The sequence below is a fragment of the Paramormyrops kingsleyae genome, chromosome 16 (genome assembly GCF_048594095.1).
Source record: "Paramormyrops kingsleyae isolate MSU_618 chromosome 16, PKINGS_0.4, whole genome shotgun sequence".
NCBI lineage: Eukaryota > Metazoa > Chordata > Actinopteri > Osteoglossiformes > Mormyridae > Paramormyrops > Paramormyrops kingsleyae.
In genome coordinates this window covers 13,811,572-13,829,072 of record NC_132812.1, presented here as the reverse complement: position 1 = coordinate 13,829,072, position 17,501 = coordinate 13,811,572, and positions in this window count along the sequence as shown.

Genomic DNA, 17,501 nt, shown 5'->3' with positions numbered 1-17,501 from the left:
ATGCGCATGACGTTGCAATTTATTATTCTATGTTCACGATTTCTGCCACTAAAAACCACACAAGTAAATGAGTGACACCTCTGACACCCTCGTTTCCGTGAATGCAGATGGCCAGACAAACCAGGCCTATTCAACAACTGCCTGCCCCTCCTCTTCCCTCCATCTGTGGCCTCAATATGCAGCCCCTACAGTGATGTTGGACATAATTAATGGTTAATGGAGAGAGTTAAAAAAAAGAAGAGAAACCCCTTTAAGTCCTGGAATAGGCTGCTGATTCATGGCTTTTTAATAGGATGACACTGGTTCCCATGAGTCTCCTCCCAAAGACCTTCCCTGTCATGATATCCCAAACACAGCACTTTCTCCGTGCCTTGACCTGCCCTGGAGTTCATGGTTTTCCTGTGATCTCCAGGTCTTCTGCATCCCGGTCGGCCCACTACCCAAATGAGCCACTTTCATTGACTTATCATGGGTATTATTACATCCATTTGTCATTTGGATATTCTAAGAACTGGGAATACGAGATCCAGCTCCATAAATGCCAGTTACACTAACGTACAGCTGATCTTGTTTTTTAACAAGAGTACTGTTTTTAAAACAAAAGAATAAAACTGAAAATTGCTAAAATAATGAAAAATAAGCTAGCGTTCAAGCATTGCATATACAATCCATAATTGTGGTTTCGAAATAACATTTCCCTTTTTGCCAGGAAGAGACTACCCTCTACGCCTCATTCAGAGAGTAAACATTAAGAGGATCTGGCATAAATGCAAAACAGAAGGAATATGTTCAAATCCTAGCCCTCTGCCAAAACCCACATAAAAAACGGCACAATCGGAATTTCTCACATGTAGGTTTAGGTCCAAGAGCCCGGAGCTTCAGTTAAAGTGGGATCTCAGAACGCCGACAGGCTCCATGTTTCATCCCACTTTATTCCCAGCATTTTTTAAAGGCATCGTAAAAATATACCCCCCCCCCCGGTGTCAGAGCGGAGAGGGTGCCCTCCACCAGGGGGGCAGAGAATGGTTGGAAATGTCATAAATTTGAAATCGGGGGTTCAGCAGAAGGCGGAGTGTAATCAGATAATCATGTTTCTGAGGATAATACGAGGCAATTAGATTAACCTCTTACCTCTGTGTGCCATCGGACGTGCCCCCCCCCCCCGCCCCCCGACCCGACCCGACCCGGTGGGCTGCCCCTCCCCCTCCTACTGCACTGCTGAAGTGTTCATCGCTTACATATTAGAGTGGGTAAATTACAGGCTGTTCTCCGTATAAAGCATCATTTACCCAAATAAGGGAGCCTCCTATAGTGATGCTAGATAAGTACCCCCCCACCGCCCCCCCCCCCGCTTTCGATGGCCACGTTCCCTCCTGCCTAGCCGCCAATGCCAAATGAAGCAGCTCCACTTCTCGAAGCTTCAAGAGCAGCAAAAGCGCTCCGGCGTTCATTTATCAAACGGCCATTGCCTTAAAGAAATGCGAAAAATTTGGAAAGGCAGCCGTGCCGAATTCTGGGCGTTTGATTCGAACCATACGCAGTGATGGCCAGAGGTTTATTTTAAGAAAGATGACCCCCCCCCCCACACACACACACACACACACGCACCCCTGCATCATGGTTAATGACTCCTGGGGAAAAAAAATGGGAAATAAAACATGGATGATTTTAAATATATAAAAGCTGGCCGAAGTATCTGGACTTGCTTTATATGGGCGGGCGTGCTCATGTGTGCCGGAGCCAGGTTCTCTCTCTCAGAGGACCCTGTTGTCAGTAGCTTCTGAATGCTAATTGCACCCAGGGCCTCATCCCAAGGCCAAACCCAGCTGTGGCTTGGCTGTGGTGACCCATCAGCTGCCCCATAGGGTGCCTGCTCTAAATCTTCCTGGGGTAGGAGGTGTCGTTCCAGCCCAACTGGCAGGGGCAAGCTTACCGCACTCCTGTTTTGGAACAGACATCCCCATATACTTTGATAACGAGTTAAATCCTATCTGGGGCCAAGATTGATTATTTTTTATTTTTTTTGGCGTAAAAAAGGATACAAAGAAGCAAATGTAATAAAACAGGTGAAGCACAAAGGATATAATTAGATCTATGCTATATTACCGGAGGTGAGAATCGTGTCGTTGGATGATCATCTTTTGACGAGAGGGGGGTAGCTACATCAAACGCCAAAAATTCTCGGCCTAAGCAGCCCGACACCAATGGACATGGAAGTAGACGGAAAACAAGTAGAGAAATGGTGGAATATAAAGCAAAGTCAAATGTAAGGAGGAGAGAGGTGCGGTGAAGGTGAAGATTTGCTCCAGGCTTGTTCTCCTGGATTTGGCGCGTGGCGGAAGCGTGCCCCCCCCCCCCGCGGCAGAGTCGCGCCGGCGTGCCCTGGCGCTGATGACATTACGTTGATCTCATTTCCACACCCGGCGGAAGCTTGGCACGGCTTCTGGCCACATCGCTGACATCTTCATCGCGGGGGCCACAGCGTAGGGCCACACAGACATCCTCCCCTTGTTTGAGAGCAGGAGTCTGCTTGCCCTTTTTCCAGAAGGTTTCCTGGCCCCCGTCAGGGCTTCTGGCGACACAACGGGGGTGGGGGTGTGCATTAGCCAGCGGAGCTCAGCTGCAGTAAAGTTTGGCACCGATGGGCCACCGTACACCTGCACCATCTTGTGCAATTTAATTGGCATTCAGCGCCTTGATAAATGGATTGGCTTGATGGGACAATATACTTGACATATGCAGGACTCTCCTGAGAAATAGGATTCATCTTTTGTACTTCACACGTCGACAAGCCGAAGATACCAATGCAGGCCCCTCCAACAGCTGTGTCCCCACTAGGGATGACCCTCCTCCCCCCATTCCCTCCCACCAATCAGATCGCTGCCAGATACGCAGCAATGCTCCATGACTCCACAGCCCAGGGAGGCAAGGAGATGAGATTCAGCACCATGTTCTCGTCATAAGCCCTCATAAATCCACAATATTGCTGAATAATACTACTCCAGATAGTGTACTGTTCTACATAACTTTATTTCTGTTTTTTGGACAAGCTTACAGAATGATTTTTGAAAAGCACAAGTATCGTACAAGTTGCTTCAGATGTGGGCTAATGTTTCATTCTGTTGTTCATTCTGTTAATTTTTTAATTAATAGTTTTATTAATCTGGCACTCTTTATATGAAGACAAACGAGCTGGATAAACACCAAGATGGACCTTGATGCCACCACTGCATTTTGAATAACAATAAGCACAGATCAGCATATTTGCATATTCAGCGAATGAGAATCCGGTCACATCTGTGAGCGTGAGGCATCGCGGCACTTTCAGAGCCACATCTCAGGGTCACTGTGATAATGACTGTCCCCGATGTATGATAAACCAGGCATTATAATAAATTATATAAAGTCGTGCGTGCCTGTGTGTGTGTGTGTTTGCGTTCCAATTCATTACAAACAACCTAAAGTGTGTAAATCTTTCACAAATGTGACCGGATAATGGGCCGGCATTTTCTCGTCACACCATCGTGTAAATTCAAGAGATTCCAGAGGTTTATAGTCATGGGAGACATTTGGTCAGTCTCAGCGTGAGGTCTTTGAACATCTTTGGGGTTGAAAGGTGATAGCAAGCTTTTGGCCTCTGGGGCATATACCGGAACAGCCGTGCAAATAGCTCAGGACCGGGGCAGCCTAGGAAGTGTCGACATGTGGGTACAGAGACAACACTCTGCGATGGCGCCCCAACCACGGTGTCCTGGTGAGGGGTGAATGAATGTGGGGCCCCAGATTTCTTACATTTGAGAAGCTCATGTGTAAAAAACAAACAATCCAGACAGGAAAGAGGGAGGGAGAGAGAGAGAAAGGGGGAAAAAAATCAGTGGGAGAAAAGTCAGAGAGAAACAGTGTGTGACAGGTTCTAATTACTGCGTCAAAACAACATATGGAAGCTTCACTGTCCATTTCATTCCTCAAGTCCATCAAATGGCATCCCTTCGGTTCAGCCCGCTTTCTGCGAGGCATTTGGGGGCCTGTGCTCGTTACAATGTGTGGTAGTGCTGTGCGGGTGGTTGATGGAATTTTTTACTCGAGTGTCACTTACATCTTGTTAATTCTTCAGCAGAATTTCCTCCCAAAGTAGTACATAGCAAGCAAGAACAACACGTGAATGTCCATATTTATTTGTTAAAATGGCTTGTATTTATATGAATGTATGCATCAGCTGACATCCAGGTATGTTGTACTCACATTATATACTATGCACTACACTGCACACTCGCACAAAATCAAACACTGTTTTGTATGTTGTTTATATTGCATTTATTGTGTTGTGTTGTGGATGTTATACATTAACATATTGTATTTGTATTTATGTGTAGCACCATAAGGGGCCCAAGGAAAATGGTATATCAATCCTTTATGTGTATGAGTAGTTTTCAGCACATGGGGGAGCATTATTTCATCCCACTGTGTACTTGTATATGGATGGTATGACAATAAAGTTCACTTGACTTGACTACAGCTTTAGGACTTTTAAGAATTTTTCTTTTTTTACATGGGACATAAATTGATTTATTTGCAGAATTCTCAATTATGTTAACTAAATAAGGCACAAACCCCATCTTCATGGCTTTAACCACCCGCAACACCCCTCATCCATCCCCACCCCACCCCACCACCCCCTCTGGCCGCAGAAGCATTGTCAGCTAATGAATCAGAAAAGGCACTGGCTAACAGATGTCCTTATTAACACGCACGGCATCTCCAGCCAGGCATATGAACGCATTCCATAGCGAGGGGCAGAGAAGAGGAAGCAATAACCACGACGGACAGAGGAAGTGGGAGAGAGCATAATGACGGCGAGGGCCGAGCCCAAGCCACACCCGGCTTCCGAAACCATCAAGCGGCGGCATCGGGGACAGCCAGAGTTCAGCGATTTGATGGGGGGGGGCCGGGGGTCAAGAGAGGATAAGAGTAAGATCATGAGGGATAACAGAGATGGCAAAGTCAAGTGTCCCAGTCACTACGTAAAGTCAGGGGGAGATTAATGCTTTTCAACAGAGGAAATAGGCAAGAATGCTGTTAAAAAATGTGGAAAAAACATTTGTACTAACCGGGATCTGTCAAAACCCATGTGGCAGCCTGGACGGGCGTCCCCTGGCGAACCTCAGCACCCAGTTTCACTTGGTCTTGGGCAGTGCTCTTCTCCATGGGTGGCACCAGGGGCCTCAGAAGATGGACACGTATGTCGCCTAATGGGTTGACTGGCACTGGTACTAATAGCAAAGACTTAAAACTGAAGTCATTAGAGCACTTTGGCACATGTTAGTGATACAAAGTCTATGGGGACGTGGGAAGCCTTTCAATGCGGGGGGGTTCACAACTTTTTTCATACCAAGGCTCCCTAAGAGACTGACCCTAACCCTAACCCTAACCCCCCCCCCCCACATGACACAGACCTGTTAGCAGTTTAGTGCATGTAATACGAGGCACTTTATACAAATCAAACAGACATTTTACCATGCTGACAAAAATATAGACTGCTCACAAGAAAAACTAATAAACCAATAACTGAACGTAGTGAGACACACAAGATGGGCCTCCATACCTCAGAAGACAGCAGAAGGCTTTCAGAATTGGCCCCCATGTCACTGTCTGGGTTTAAAGGCACTTGCTATGATACTATTTACAAATTTCAAAAATGTCCTGACCTGCTGTCCTCCCCTGAATTTCTTTGCGGAATAAAAGCTCCTCAACAAACTTTACATCTCCAGAATATCTGACATAGACAATTAGCTCTGCTGTGTCAGTTACACCCGTGCTTTCGTGTAACTGTAACGCAAACCAAGAGCTGTTTCTTACCTGTTACAGTAACTGGACTGTTACATCCGCAGCACTGGCAGAACTATAGGCACTGCAGCCATTGCAGCCACATTGGGATCCACGGAAACAAGGGGCCCCACGAGGGTCAATGGGCTCCTTTGTGAGGAGGATCAGGAAGCTATTTGTCTATTAGCTTAAATTACAGAAGCACGTTACATTACATTATAAGCCGCCAGAAACCAAACACTATAAATACCTTTTACCTGGCTGACAAATCTGTCTCGCTCATAGTGTCCAATGCTCATTTTTCCTTTTTACGACAAGGCTATAAAATTTCACATTGCATACCTTATGGATATTTCACGAAGACACATAACAGTAATAACATTTAACCGCTAAGGGTCAGAGGCTTTCTTGAGCGTCCCTTATATGTCTGATTTTAGCTTTATATAAAACATGTAAAAACATTAACATGCAAGGAGCCCCCCCACCACCCCAAAAAAAGAATCTCGCACTGGAAGCTTGGACCAGTTGTCTGACAGTAAGGGCAGCTTCCTCACCAAGTCATTCCGGAACATTCCTGTCTTTGGTCGCCAGTGATACCAGGTCTTCCCCCACTGTCTGTGCTATCTTAGCTAGGCCAATGCGATTCGACAACAAAAGAAAACCTCTCAAATGCCCTCTCGGAAACCATCGCTTGCTATCCGAAAGTGCTCTGTTGTATCGGAGTACCGCTTATTAATAGGCATATTTGACAAGCACTCTAACAAAACAACATGATGGTATTACTAAAATACAAGGTGTAGCTGACAATCGCGTTAATATTTATGGATAATTTTTTTTATAATAAAACCATGATTTCATATCTCTGCGGACCCCCGGGGGCCGTAGACCCCAGGTTGGGAATCACTGTTTTAAGGTAACGGGGCGTGAGTACATGTGACAGGATCCATACAGCGTCAATGGTGAACAACAAAGGGCCTGTTAGCAGGGATGGAATAAGCTAGGCTAACCTCCAGGGGTTAGGGGACTCCGATCTGCCCACTTGCTGTTACAGGGCTCATATAGGGCTGGTGTTAGGACCTCGGCCTGGGTCATGGGGAGGCAAAACCAAGCTGAGAGCACCCAGTAATTTAATCTGTTATCTCAGAGTAGGTGAGCTGAATTATTGCAGAAATTCAGTCAACCATCACTTCCCCCTGTCGCTTTTCTCACCCAGGATCTCAGACGGCAGCCGGTCCGATTCATGCACACATTTTGTTTTATGTTTAAATCCTGAAAAACAGCTGAGTTTATTGATCTGAGATTATTGTTTCTGTCACAGAAACTGTGTTATGAAATATTCCTCGTGCTCCATTTAAATGCCGGCGCAGAGGTCACGTCACTGAAAAAGATTCCCCCAATCAAACATCAGACTTGTTGTTAATACAAATCACTCTCCTTCACAGGGAATGCGCTGCTGGCCCCTATCTGAGACCAGTTCGGATCTGAGCGAAGCCACCTGCCTACGGATGCCTGGAGTTGAGTAAAGCCAGAGCATAGCTGGCCCGCTTCCACCAGGGTATAGCAGCGTAGAGGTTTTGGATGACTGGTGCATAAATACCTCGAATGGATGAACTGGTCAAATGCATTAAGGTCTTATGGTCTCATAAAGGTTACTCCAATTACACACCATTTACACGCATTAAAAGCACATAACTCTTTTTAATATGGCTAATTCTGCTCCGATTTGTAGAAAGGCTACTTTTTGACTGCTCGTTCACAGAAGAAGGCCTGCATTGTGTGACTACCAGGGGTGGGGTGGATTTTTAACCAAAATCTCTGTTATTTCCTTGCTGAAGATCTTCATTCTTAATAAGCATGCACTGCCTACATAATGTAAAAAATGCCTATATAATGTAAAAAAAAATCCCGTGTGTATAAGAATGTATGAATACATTCATAATACATTACAATGCATTCATAAGTATAACAATGTGCATCCATAATTCATTATAAACACATTTATAAAAAGGCATAACACAGTATTGGCATGTTTATTATGCATTATGAATTCTTTATGACGCGCTCATCAATTATCTACTATAGATACCTTCATAATGGAGTACAAAGCACCCTAAATTCTTATACCGACCACTATAATGCATTATGAAGGTATCTATAGTGTGTTATAGAGGAGAGCTTCATTGGAGCTTATGAAGAATTATAATCAACACTATAATGCCTTATGACTATCGATAGAAGATGCTATAATGCTTTATTAATTTTTATACTGACCATTATGAAGGTATCTAAAATGCATCACAGATGACAGCTTCAAGTAAAGTGTTACCAAAAATTATTGCTAAATCACACTGTTGTCCAACAAACTCTTGGTTGGGTCACTTTTTTTAAAGAGTTTTAGTATAATTTTCCATTTTCTAATATTTATCTGGCAGGCAGATTTTGTTAGATCATATTTTATCTGATGAACACCTAAAAATGTGCTGATGAAGAGAGTGCAATTTCCTGAATAACCCTCCATATCTTCCCATGAATACTTGCTCTTCCTGTGTGAGTATACGAAGAGCCCGGCTAAACAGAGCATCCATCCTTGTTGCCGCATGAGAAAAAAACTGCACGATATATCTTTATTTAACGTTTCTTCTGCAGCCGGTCCCCTCAGCTTAGATGACTCAGTGACATTCTGGGGATTTTAGAAATACAGCAGGACCAGAAGAAGCAAAGTCCCCGTCTCCCAAGGACAGGGCAGCAGGACTCTCCGGGGACGATACTTCTGTGCTGATAAAACATTAGCCTTACATTACATTTATCATATCTGGAAGGGGGGCTCGCCCTCGGCGGACTATCCGCTTGGAGTACGCCCAAAATATTTCCGCTGGAGTTTCACACCAGGCCCCTGTAACAAAAGCACTGTGTGGTTTCACCCTACTGTTGGCTTCCTGATTCGAGATTAAAATACAAGCTGCTGTTCCTACAGTTTCTGAGCCATAAATCCTGCAGACTTGAATAATGCCAGAACACATAGAAAGGAAACATAGATAAATACAGAGCAGTTTTTTATAAAACACTTGCCATTATAGCATATGAGGCACGACTAGAAAAAGACTCCTTTGTAGCTAGAAATGGCATAGAAATTAATATCACTGCACTGTTAAAAAGCACTGACAATATATTTCTGTTCAGAAAATGTATACATGCGGTGTGGAGGCTATGGGTTTGATTCCTGCCTGGGCTTGGTTTGGGTGGAGTCTGTACGTTCTATGCTGAGTCTGAGCGGGTTTCCTCTGAGTACCTCGGCATCCTGTCCCGGCTGTTCCCTGCCTTCTGAGCTGTGCTTCCTGCTAAAGGCTGCGAGCTCACCCTGACCCTAGTGTGGACGTTAATTTGTGCTGGTACTAAAGTGTATTTCTATTAGCAGAAAAGCGGTACAACTAACTGGGAACTAAAACCACCATCACTAACCACGATTCAAACCAGCTTAGCGGCCGACCCAGTAACCGCTAACCTGCTTTAGCCAACCTCAATAGAAAAAAAAAATCTACATTCTAGTGTTGGAGTCTTGACATATTTCAGTTTTCACATGCCAGAGCCTTCAGAAGAAGTAAGACAGTAGGATTTACACCACGGCTGCCCAACCCTGCTACAGGAGACGTCCCACCCGTAGAGATTAGGTACAGCCTTAATTTAACATACCTGGTACAGATAAGTACTGGAGCCATCTATGTTGAAGCTATAGTGGCAGTAGTACTGAGACTCTATTAAAGGGCCTGATTATTTGTATCAGGTGTGTTAAATTCAGGCTGCACCTAGCCCTGCAGAGGGGTAGATCTCCAGGAGCAGGGGGTAGGCAGCCCTGATTTACATTATCTACAGTGAAGAGCATAATTTTGAAGTCACACAGATGATCACACAAGACGCAATGCATTTGAGTGTCCTCCTCTGGAATGTTACGCCCGGCAAAGCAGACATTAATACTACAGACAGGAAGCACCTGAAGAACAGCTGTGAAGTACAATTCGCTAATGAACACAACAGCAAAGACCACACCCTCTCACACCTCCCGCTGATTAATTTCAGCCCAGTGCACAAGGAATCGACACCGCGATCTCGGCCCGACAAGTCTTCCATAATTTATTTCGGAGCGGCGCAGTTCAAAATCGCTAAAGCATTATTCATTCGAGTGTTCATTAATTATGCAAATTAGTTGCAATTAACTAATCTGTTCCTAAGACGCCATTTGCATGTTAATGAACTATATGTCGGAGACATTAGTTAATAGGCTAGATTTGTGCATTAAAAGCAGAATGTGTGGGTTCACAGCCGGAAAGTGATGATAAGTGAAAATATGTGCTTGGAAGTTATGCTGAAATTATTTGCAAAGTGGGCATTTCAAATGCAAACTGCCGTCACTACAACCAGCCTAAGTGTTACAGTATTTTCAGGCTAACCCTAACCCTCCCAGAATATTTTTTCACAATAGGACACCGTACTATTAACTTCTTTTTAATATTTATATACTAGACTCATTTATTCAAGGCAGCGCACACGCGGGGGTCACATGGGGGTCACAGGGTCCCTGTAGCCATTGGGGTTAAGGGTCTTGCTCAAGGGTTTAAAACTCAAAGTCGCTTTGCTAAACATGGGATTTGAACCAGTGACCTTTCTGATCACGAGGCCTCACAACACTGCACAATCCCCTGATATACTAGCCATGTAGCAAAGAATCTCACTTGGCTTTCATCTGAGAAATATAGCAACATCATTTATCAATACAATTTATAATTTCTTGCAATACCCGCCCGTATAATCATTCACAATTTCCTTGGGTTACACGCGGAAAAAAACCAAACAATGAATATAATATCCTTTAGGCAATTTTGGGTGCTGTTGCCCTTTAAGAAGAGAAAAGCTTCTGCAGATATGCGGCGTTATCGTTCAGTGTTTGCGACCGGAGATTGTAAAGGAAGGAGTTCATCCATCGCTCCATCCGTCATGCATAACCTCCTATTGCGGGCTGGGTCGCCGTGAGCCTGGAACCTGTCCCAGGAAGCAAGAGGACACAGTGCAGGGACGCTCCGGACAGCAGACCATTCCATCACAGCTAATTGAATGAATTACGTATTTTAATTACATCATCGTAGAACTAACAGGGCTTTCCTTGCGTAGACCATTCTTCTGTGACCACCGTAACAGGATACTGCCAGGGTGCAACACATAAATAAAAGAGAAATACAGAGACAAATCATCTCAACCGATAGGAGACCATTAAAGCGTTGCTTGCATCAATTATGAAACATGGCCTAAGGTGGCAGGAAAATCCTCCCCTTATACACACTGTATATGAAAAATGGTGAAAGATGACAAGCGAACCTTTAATCGCTGGAGTCCCGCAGCGCCGGCCACGCTGACGACAGCCGTGCCTTATCAGTAAACTCCATCTCGCCGGGGGACACGTGACAGGCCCCCTACCCCTGCTAATCTTATCCCACACAGGAAACAAAGGAGATAGCCGGCCAGTGTTTCGGGGGCTGGCTCGGCTCCAGCCCCCCCTGAAGGTGATGGGTGGCTGGTCTTCACTCTCCCTCCCCCAGTCTCCTCACCGGCCACCCCCTGTGTCTCCAGCGTGAGCCGACAGCTACGAAACAGAGACCAGCTGCGACAGGGTGGGGAGGGGGGGGCGGTTGGCCGTGTGAGGTTTCCAGGATGTGAGAGATTCCCGACAGGAAGCGGGGGGAAGCGCAGGACACAGCTGGGAGCTCTGCAGAATGGCGGACGGGCGCGACCACACAGGGGCGGCTAAAAGATGCCCCCCAGGACAGGAAGCCGTTTGATAGCGGTCTGGCACCACGGCTCAAGGACGAGGGCCCTGCTCTCAATGCCTCTCTCCTTTAATGGCCTCTGCATCTCGACCAGCTTGAAGAAAGTAGTTCTGTATCGACACCCCAAGCAGCAGAAGATCACGACTCTGATGGTCTGTGGACGGGCCGAGGTACAAGGTGGTCGGCAGCATTAATTGTTACAACTAAGACACGAGGTGCGTGGATCAGGGGGGGAGGAATGGGTGCCACGAAACGGAGTACCGTCCCCCCGACCTACAAACCGCTCCGACGCCCCAGTGTGGCGAGGAGGAAGGTGCCTAATTGTGCTCTCGGCTCCCCTCAAGATGCGGCCGCAATTAGCATGCCTCACGCCGAAGCAGTGCCAGCGATTTGGACGCCATCCAAATTGGGAGCCGTTAATGAAAAAGCAGAGCTGGTGAAGGGTAGCCTGACAGTGGGAGAAAAACCAAAAAAAACGCTTAACTTCTTTGGGGCAAATGCGTTTGCGGGAGCTGGCTCTGTTTAAACGTTCTCGATCAATTCCATGTGGAGCCAGAAGTCAGTAGATGAGCCGTGGGGATGGGGGGGTGGGTGGTGGTGGGTCTGGGGCTAAACTAAACAGATTTTAAGCCAGAAGGGCTTTTCTGTTAAAGTTTAATGAAAGCACACACATGAAGGGTACGGACGCAGACGCAGCGGCGAGAGACGCCGCTCGCGAAAAACAAATTAAAAACCTTTGTGTCAGATTAATTCCTGTTTGCTCCGTCGACTGCGTTTTTGCATACGCAATGAATAATTTGATTATGTTTGTGTAAATCAGTACGCCGCTCAGGATTTTCGGCGCAGCTGAATCACCCCGAATCGTCTCTGGTTGCGTTTTCTAAATACTCCGGCGTCATTATTATCCTTTAGCTCAGCGCAAACAAATCTATAACCAGCTTGTAACAGATAAATGCCATAAATGGAATTAGGCCCAAATAGCCAGTAATTCTTCATAATTTTGTCTTCCCATCCAGCAGTAAATAACACATTATGACATCATCTGCATTTTTGCTGCCTTTTGACAATGATCTCAACAGCTGAGAATTTTAATGATGAGAATTTAACAGAATCATTGTCTTCGATGAGGACGGACTTGCATACAGAAGCTGCTTAATTGTTATTGAAGGCAAAGTACCATGCATGTGTGTGGTGGGGGGCTGGGGGGTGCCTAAACACTTGTCCCTTTTATCCAAACTATTAAAAATGCCTCCCCTTTAAAGGTACTGACTGCCCCTTTAACAAATGTGTCAAAGTCTTTGAGCACTTGCTCCTCAAAAAGTCTGCAAAATTTTAAATGAATCTCATTCTAAGCTGATGGGTTAGAGGTTGGAAACTCTGGTTCGAACCTGGGGAGGGGGGAGTGGGTGGGGGGAAGAGCCCCCCCCCGAATCACACGCTATGAAGTCTCACTGACGGAGCGGCTTGCTAATGAAATGCTGTAAACATAACCAACGACCCCTCCAATTTCCACACCTCCCAATTAACACTCCCCAGTATGTAGCCCCGCATTGCCAGTAAACCAAGGAAGAAAAACAGGAGTCCTGATCCCACCCAACGGCAAATAATTGAGTAACTAAGAGAGTCTGATTGCTCTACAGTGAGATGTGCAGTAGGTGTGTGAAATAATGCCTCACTCGATCACCGAAAATGCCTGCGAAGATAATTAAATTGCCTTCCAATGGATGACTGTTCATTAAGACTTCACTCTTTCCTCCGTGAGAAGCTGCCCCTCATCAGAAACATGCGATGACATCTTGCTGTTGGGGGGAGGGGCAGAAGGCAATCATCTGCTATGAAGGCCACACACACCTGACAGTAGAGTCCGCAAATCGTGAGGGCCTGAACCCAACGCAAGTTGGCACCGGGTCAGAGCGTCACGGCTGACCGACCTGGAAATGTCCCCGCAAGGAGAACCATGAGCGGTGCCCTCTTTAACCTCTCCTAGGTCCTTATGATGACAGGGACACCGGCTGTTCACAGCAGAGCTTCTCGACAGGCCTGGCTGACTGAAGAGGAATGAGGACGTTTATAGGGCAAGGTGGCCAATGGGGGATTCAGCTCGTGGGATCCGTCAGCCAGTGTCACATGACTATGCAATCAAGTTTCTCTGTAGCATACAGCTGGAAATGTATCCCCAGCCACAATAAAACAAAAACTATAAAAATATTCTCCCCATAGCAGCCTTTAAAGACTGAATGGGGGATTTAATGCTCTCAATTTGTATGTCTTTACATATGCATGAAACTTCAGGAAAATACATTTTTGTTCACTGACAAAATTTTGTTCACCTGCATTCAGTCTTGAAAACACCAATTCCCACACTATATTTGGGGGACCCAGAGCATGTGACTAACTCATGTGAGGCCTGAGATTATACCTTAAAGGTGGTTTTCACCATCTGACCAGAACCATCAGTCGATTCACACCTTCATCTAAAAAAAAAAGAACCACAACAATGTTAAAACAATTTATAGGCAAGGTGTTTATATCACTTGATCCCAAAATAGTCGCTTTTAACTGTTAAAAAAATAAAGCACTGTCTGGTAGTGGACCGACTGCAGAAAAAAAAACACATTTGACTTTATTAAATAATCTAGCTTCAAAACTGAATACATGATTAGCTCATTTGCTGCACTGATAAATGTGGTTAAACAGAAGCTTATTTAGAGATATGATTAAATTATTTAAGGCAAATAAATTAATTTTAAAAACACACGCTAATTAAAAATCGCTGAATTAAATGCTGTCACAGTGGTAGTTTTTTTCCATTCTGGCATCACTGTAAATTCAGTCAGCTAAAGTACACATGTTAATACGTCACCTTGTTCTATTGTCACCATAAAAACATACACAACCATCTACAATGTCTCCCCCTCCCAAATCGACTGTAGATGCCAGTAGCTGGTACTGCAGAGCTATTAGTGTATTCAGCTATTTATCACTTATTCTATAGTGGCTTCTGACAGTTATTGTCTAAGGTCAGTTCGACCACCGACGACAGATGTTCGCTCACTGCAACATCACGTTCTGTTAATTTTCCCTCTTTTCTTACCACTTCCTCCATTAAATCTGAATCTGCCTGTCAACACCCTTCTCCACTATCCTGTTACAGTGTCAGACGGCGCAGAGACACGGCTGTGAACACAATACTCGAACCCTGTCAGAATTTTGAGCTGCCTGAGCACGCGGCACAGAGGGCTCGACAATTTCAAGCGGAGATGTTTAGCAGATGAGGAAGTGGTTGAAGGATGGAGGCCAAACATCTCAACGTAGGTTCAATCTCATGTTCATCTCCCTGGCAGCTTCCTGTTTTGCAATGACAGAGCTACACAACTTACAAAATACAGGCATTTTACAGCAAGGGAAACTCAAACTTTCGTAGAGTTTGTCCCAGTCTGACGCATGGCATTTTGGGTAATAATCAGGTGGAAAAGAACACAATCTGTTGAAAATCTGCACATTTGCAAGATGAACCTCAGATATTAGATATTATATCCTGGAATTGCATGATGAGAAGGGATGTGATCTTAGTTACACTATAGAAACACACTTCTCTCACGATTTAAACTGTGGCAGAGATCGTTGCTGGGGTTCTGTTTTAGTGACAACCTGTTGGAAGCACATCCAACCACAGTAAGAGGTTCCCACTCCAGTAAGATCCTCCATTTCTCAGCCACTGCAACAGCAATGGAACGACAACATGACAAATCCACCAGTTGCTCAGCAGAGGACCAGGAAGGAGCAAGGTAAAATTTAGGCAGGGGGCAGCTTTTAAGATCCCCTGCAACTTCCGAGGTATAAGATCCGTTTTTTCTTTGTGTGTTTCATATATGCTGTCACAATTTTTGAGATATGATTCTGCAATTTATTTGTGAGCATTTGGTCCCTTTGGAACTCTGGTAGTAGGAGGTCTGTTAGATTCTTTGAGGTCTGATGCTATGATATGTGAGTTTTCAAAGCAATATTCAGCCATTGTAGCTGTACTTATAATTGTGATCTAGTTGCTTCAAAGATAAAATTCTGTTTCCATCTTTTTGTTCACCCTCTCTATGGAAATCATCAGTATTTTTCTGTTTCTAAAGTAAACACCCACTGGGAGCATTGATGGTCATCATATATCAACCCTTAAAATTAAAAGATATAAACATTTTTGGATAAACAACTGATTTATTATAAGGAACTATAGTTGTATAAACAGAATTCCCAAGACACAAATGTAGCTATTGTTTTCAAAATTCCCCTTAAATTCTCTATTGAGCGGTGCAAACTGGATTCTCTGTTTTGCTTTCAGGTCATTGCCCCCTTTTCTCTATTTAAACAGAACAAGGAACCAGAACAGTAATGGGAGTGGCGATTTCTGGAAGTTTCTGAAGGGTCAACCTTCAGTCCTATTGTCTGTATCACCGTCTTAGAAATGCTTTGCATGGTCAGCATATAAACTGCCCGAAACCTTTAGCAATTATCCATCCATCCATCGTTCCACCACTTATCCAGTCCCGGATTGCGGAAAGCCTAGAGCCGATCCCAGGAAGCACATTGCACAAGAGGCCGGATTATCCCAATACGGGATGTCAGTGCATTGCTAGGCACACACACACATACACACTCACACACAGTAGAAATTAAGGGAACCCAGAGAAACCCACCTAAACACATTTAGGACCCTCAGCCAGGGGGGGGTGAGATGACAGTACTGCCCTTTGTATGGCTCAGTGGGATAATCCTCTGTATATGTAATCAGGGGAGTGTGGGTTCGAGCCTTGGACTCCGCAAAACAGCCATGTTAACATTGGCCCCTTCAGCACAGCCCTTAATATCACCCCCCCTCCCCAAATGCTTGAGGGGTGCTGAATAAATGGCCTGTGCTTGGACCCCAAGCTTTACTTGCTTGTGTGTATAAAAAAATGGGATATGCAAAAAAAAAGCATTTGTGCAAATTACATTTAAAGGATCATTTTATCTAGTCAAGTCACTTTATTGTCATTTTATACACATGAATCAAAACTGAAGATCAAACAGCTAAAACAAGAACAGCTGAGGAAAAACACTGAACAAGAAATACTGGGAGGGATAGATAAGAAAAAATTAAAAGAAATAGAAAACACGACAACTGACGCAGTGCAAGTAATACAAGCAAACAAGGGTGCAGAACAGTGCATATAGACAGTAGACCGAGCAAATAACCGAAACATTGTAGTGCAAATGTGCATTTTGTCAGCGTTTGTGAGGCAGGTCACACTCCTCTCAGTTGGTGGAGGAAGTACAGGCACTGCTTCTTGGTCTGGGAGGTTCCTGCAGTCTATGTCGATGGTCAGCAGAGAGTGTGCTATACTGGACTTCCTGCAGTCAATGTTGATGTTCAGCAGAGAGTGTGCTATACTGGACTTCCTGCAGTCAATCTTGATGTTCAGCAGAGAGTGTGCTATACTGGACTTCCTGAAGTCTATGTTGATGTTCAGCAGAGAATGTGCTATACTGGACTTCCTGCAGTCTATGTTGATGTTCAGCAGAGTGTGTGCTATATTGGACTTCCTGCAGTTGATGGCCATCTCCACATTTAAGGCCAGTTTGTTATAGCTGCTATTTATTTAGCCTTTGAGTTGACAGGCTCTTGGGCTTATTATATACTGCTGTTTCCCCACACTACCCCAGACAGTCCCAAGTTGATGTGGCCCTTGACTGAGTCATTCTCTAAAGGATACAAGCACTCTGAGTCCTTTGCTGCACCCTCCAGAGGCTAGACATTACAGCAGCCATTATCTAGCAATTATCTAAGCTGGAAAGAGTGTCGTAAAACAGACTAAATACCCGAAGGGAGAA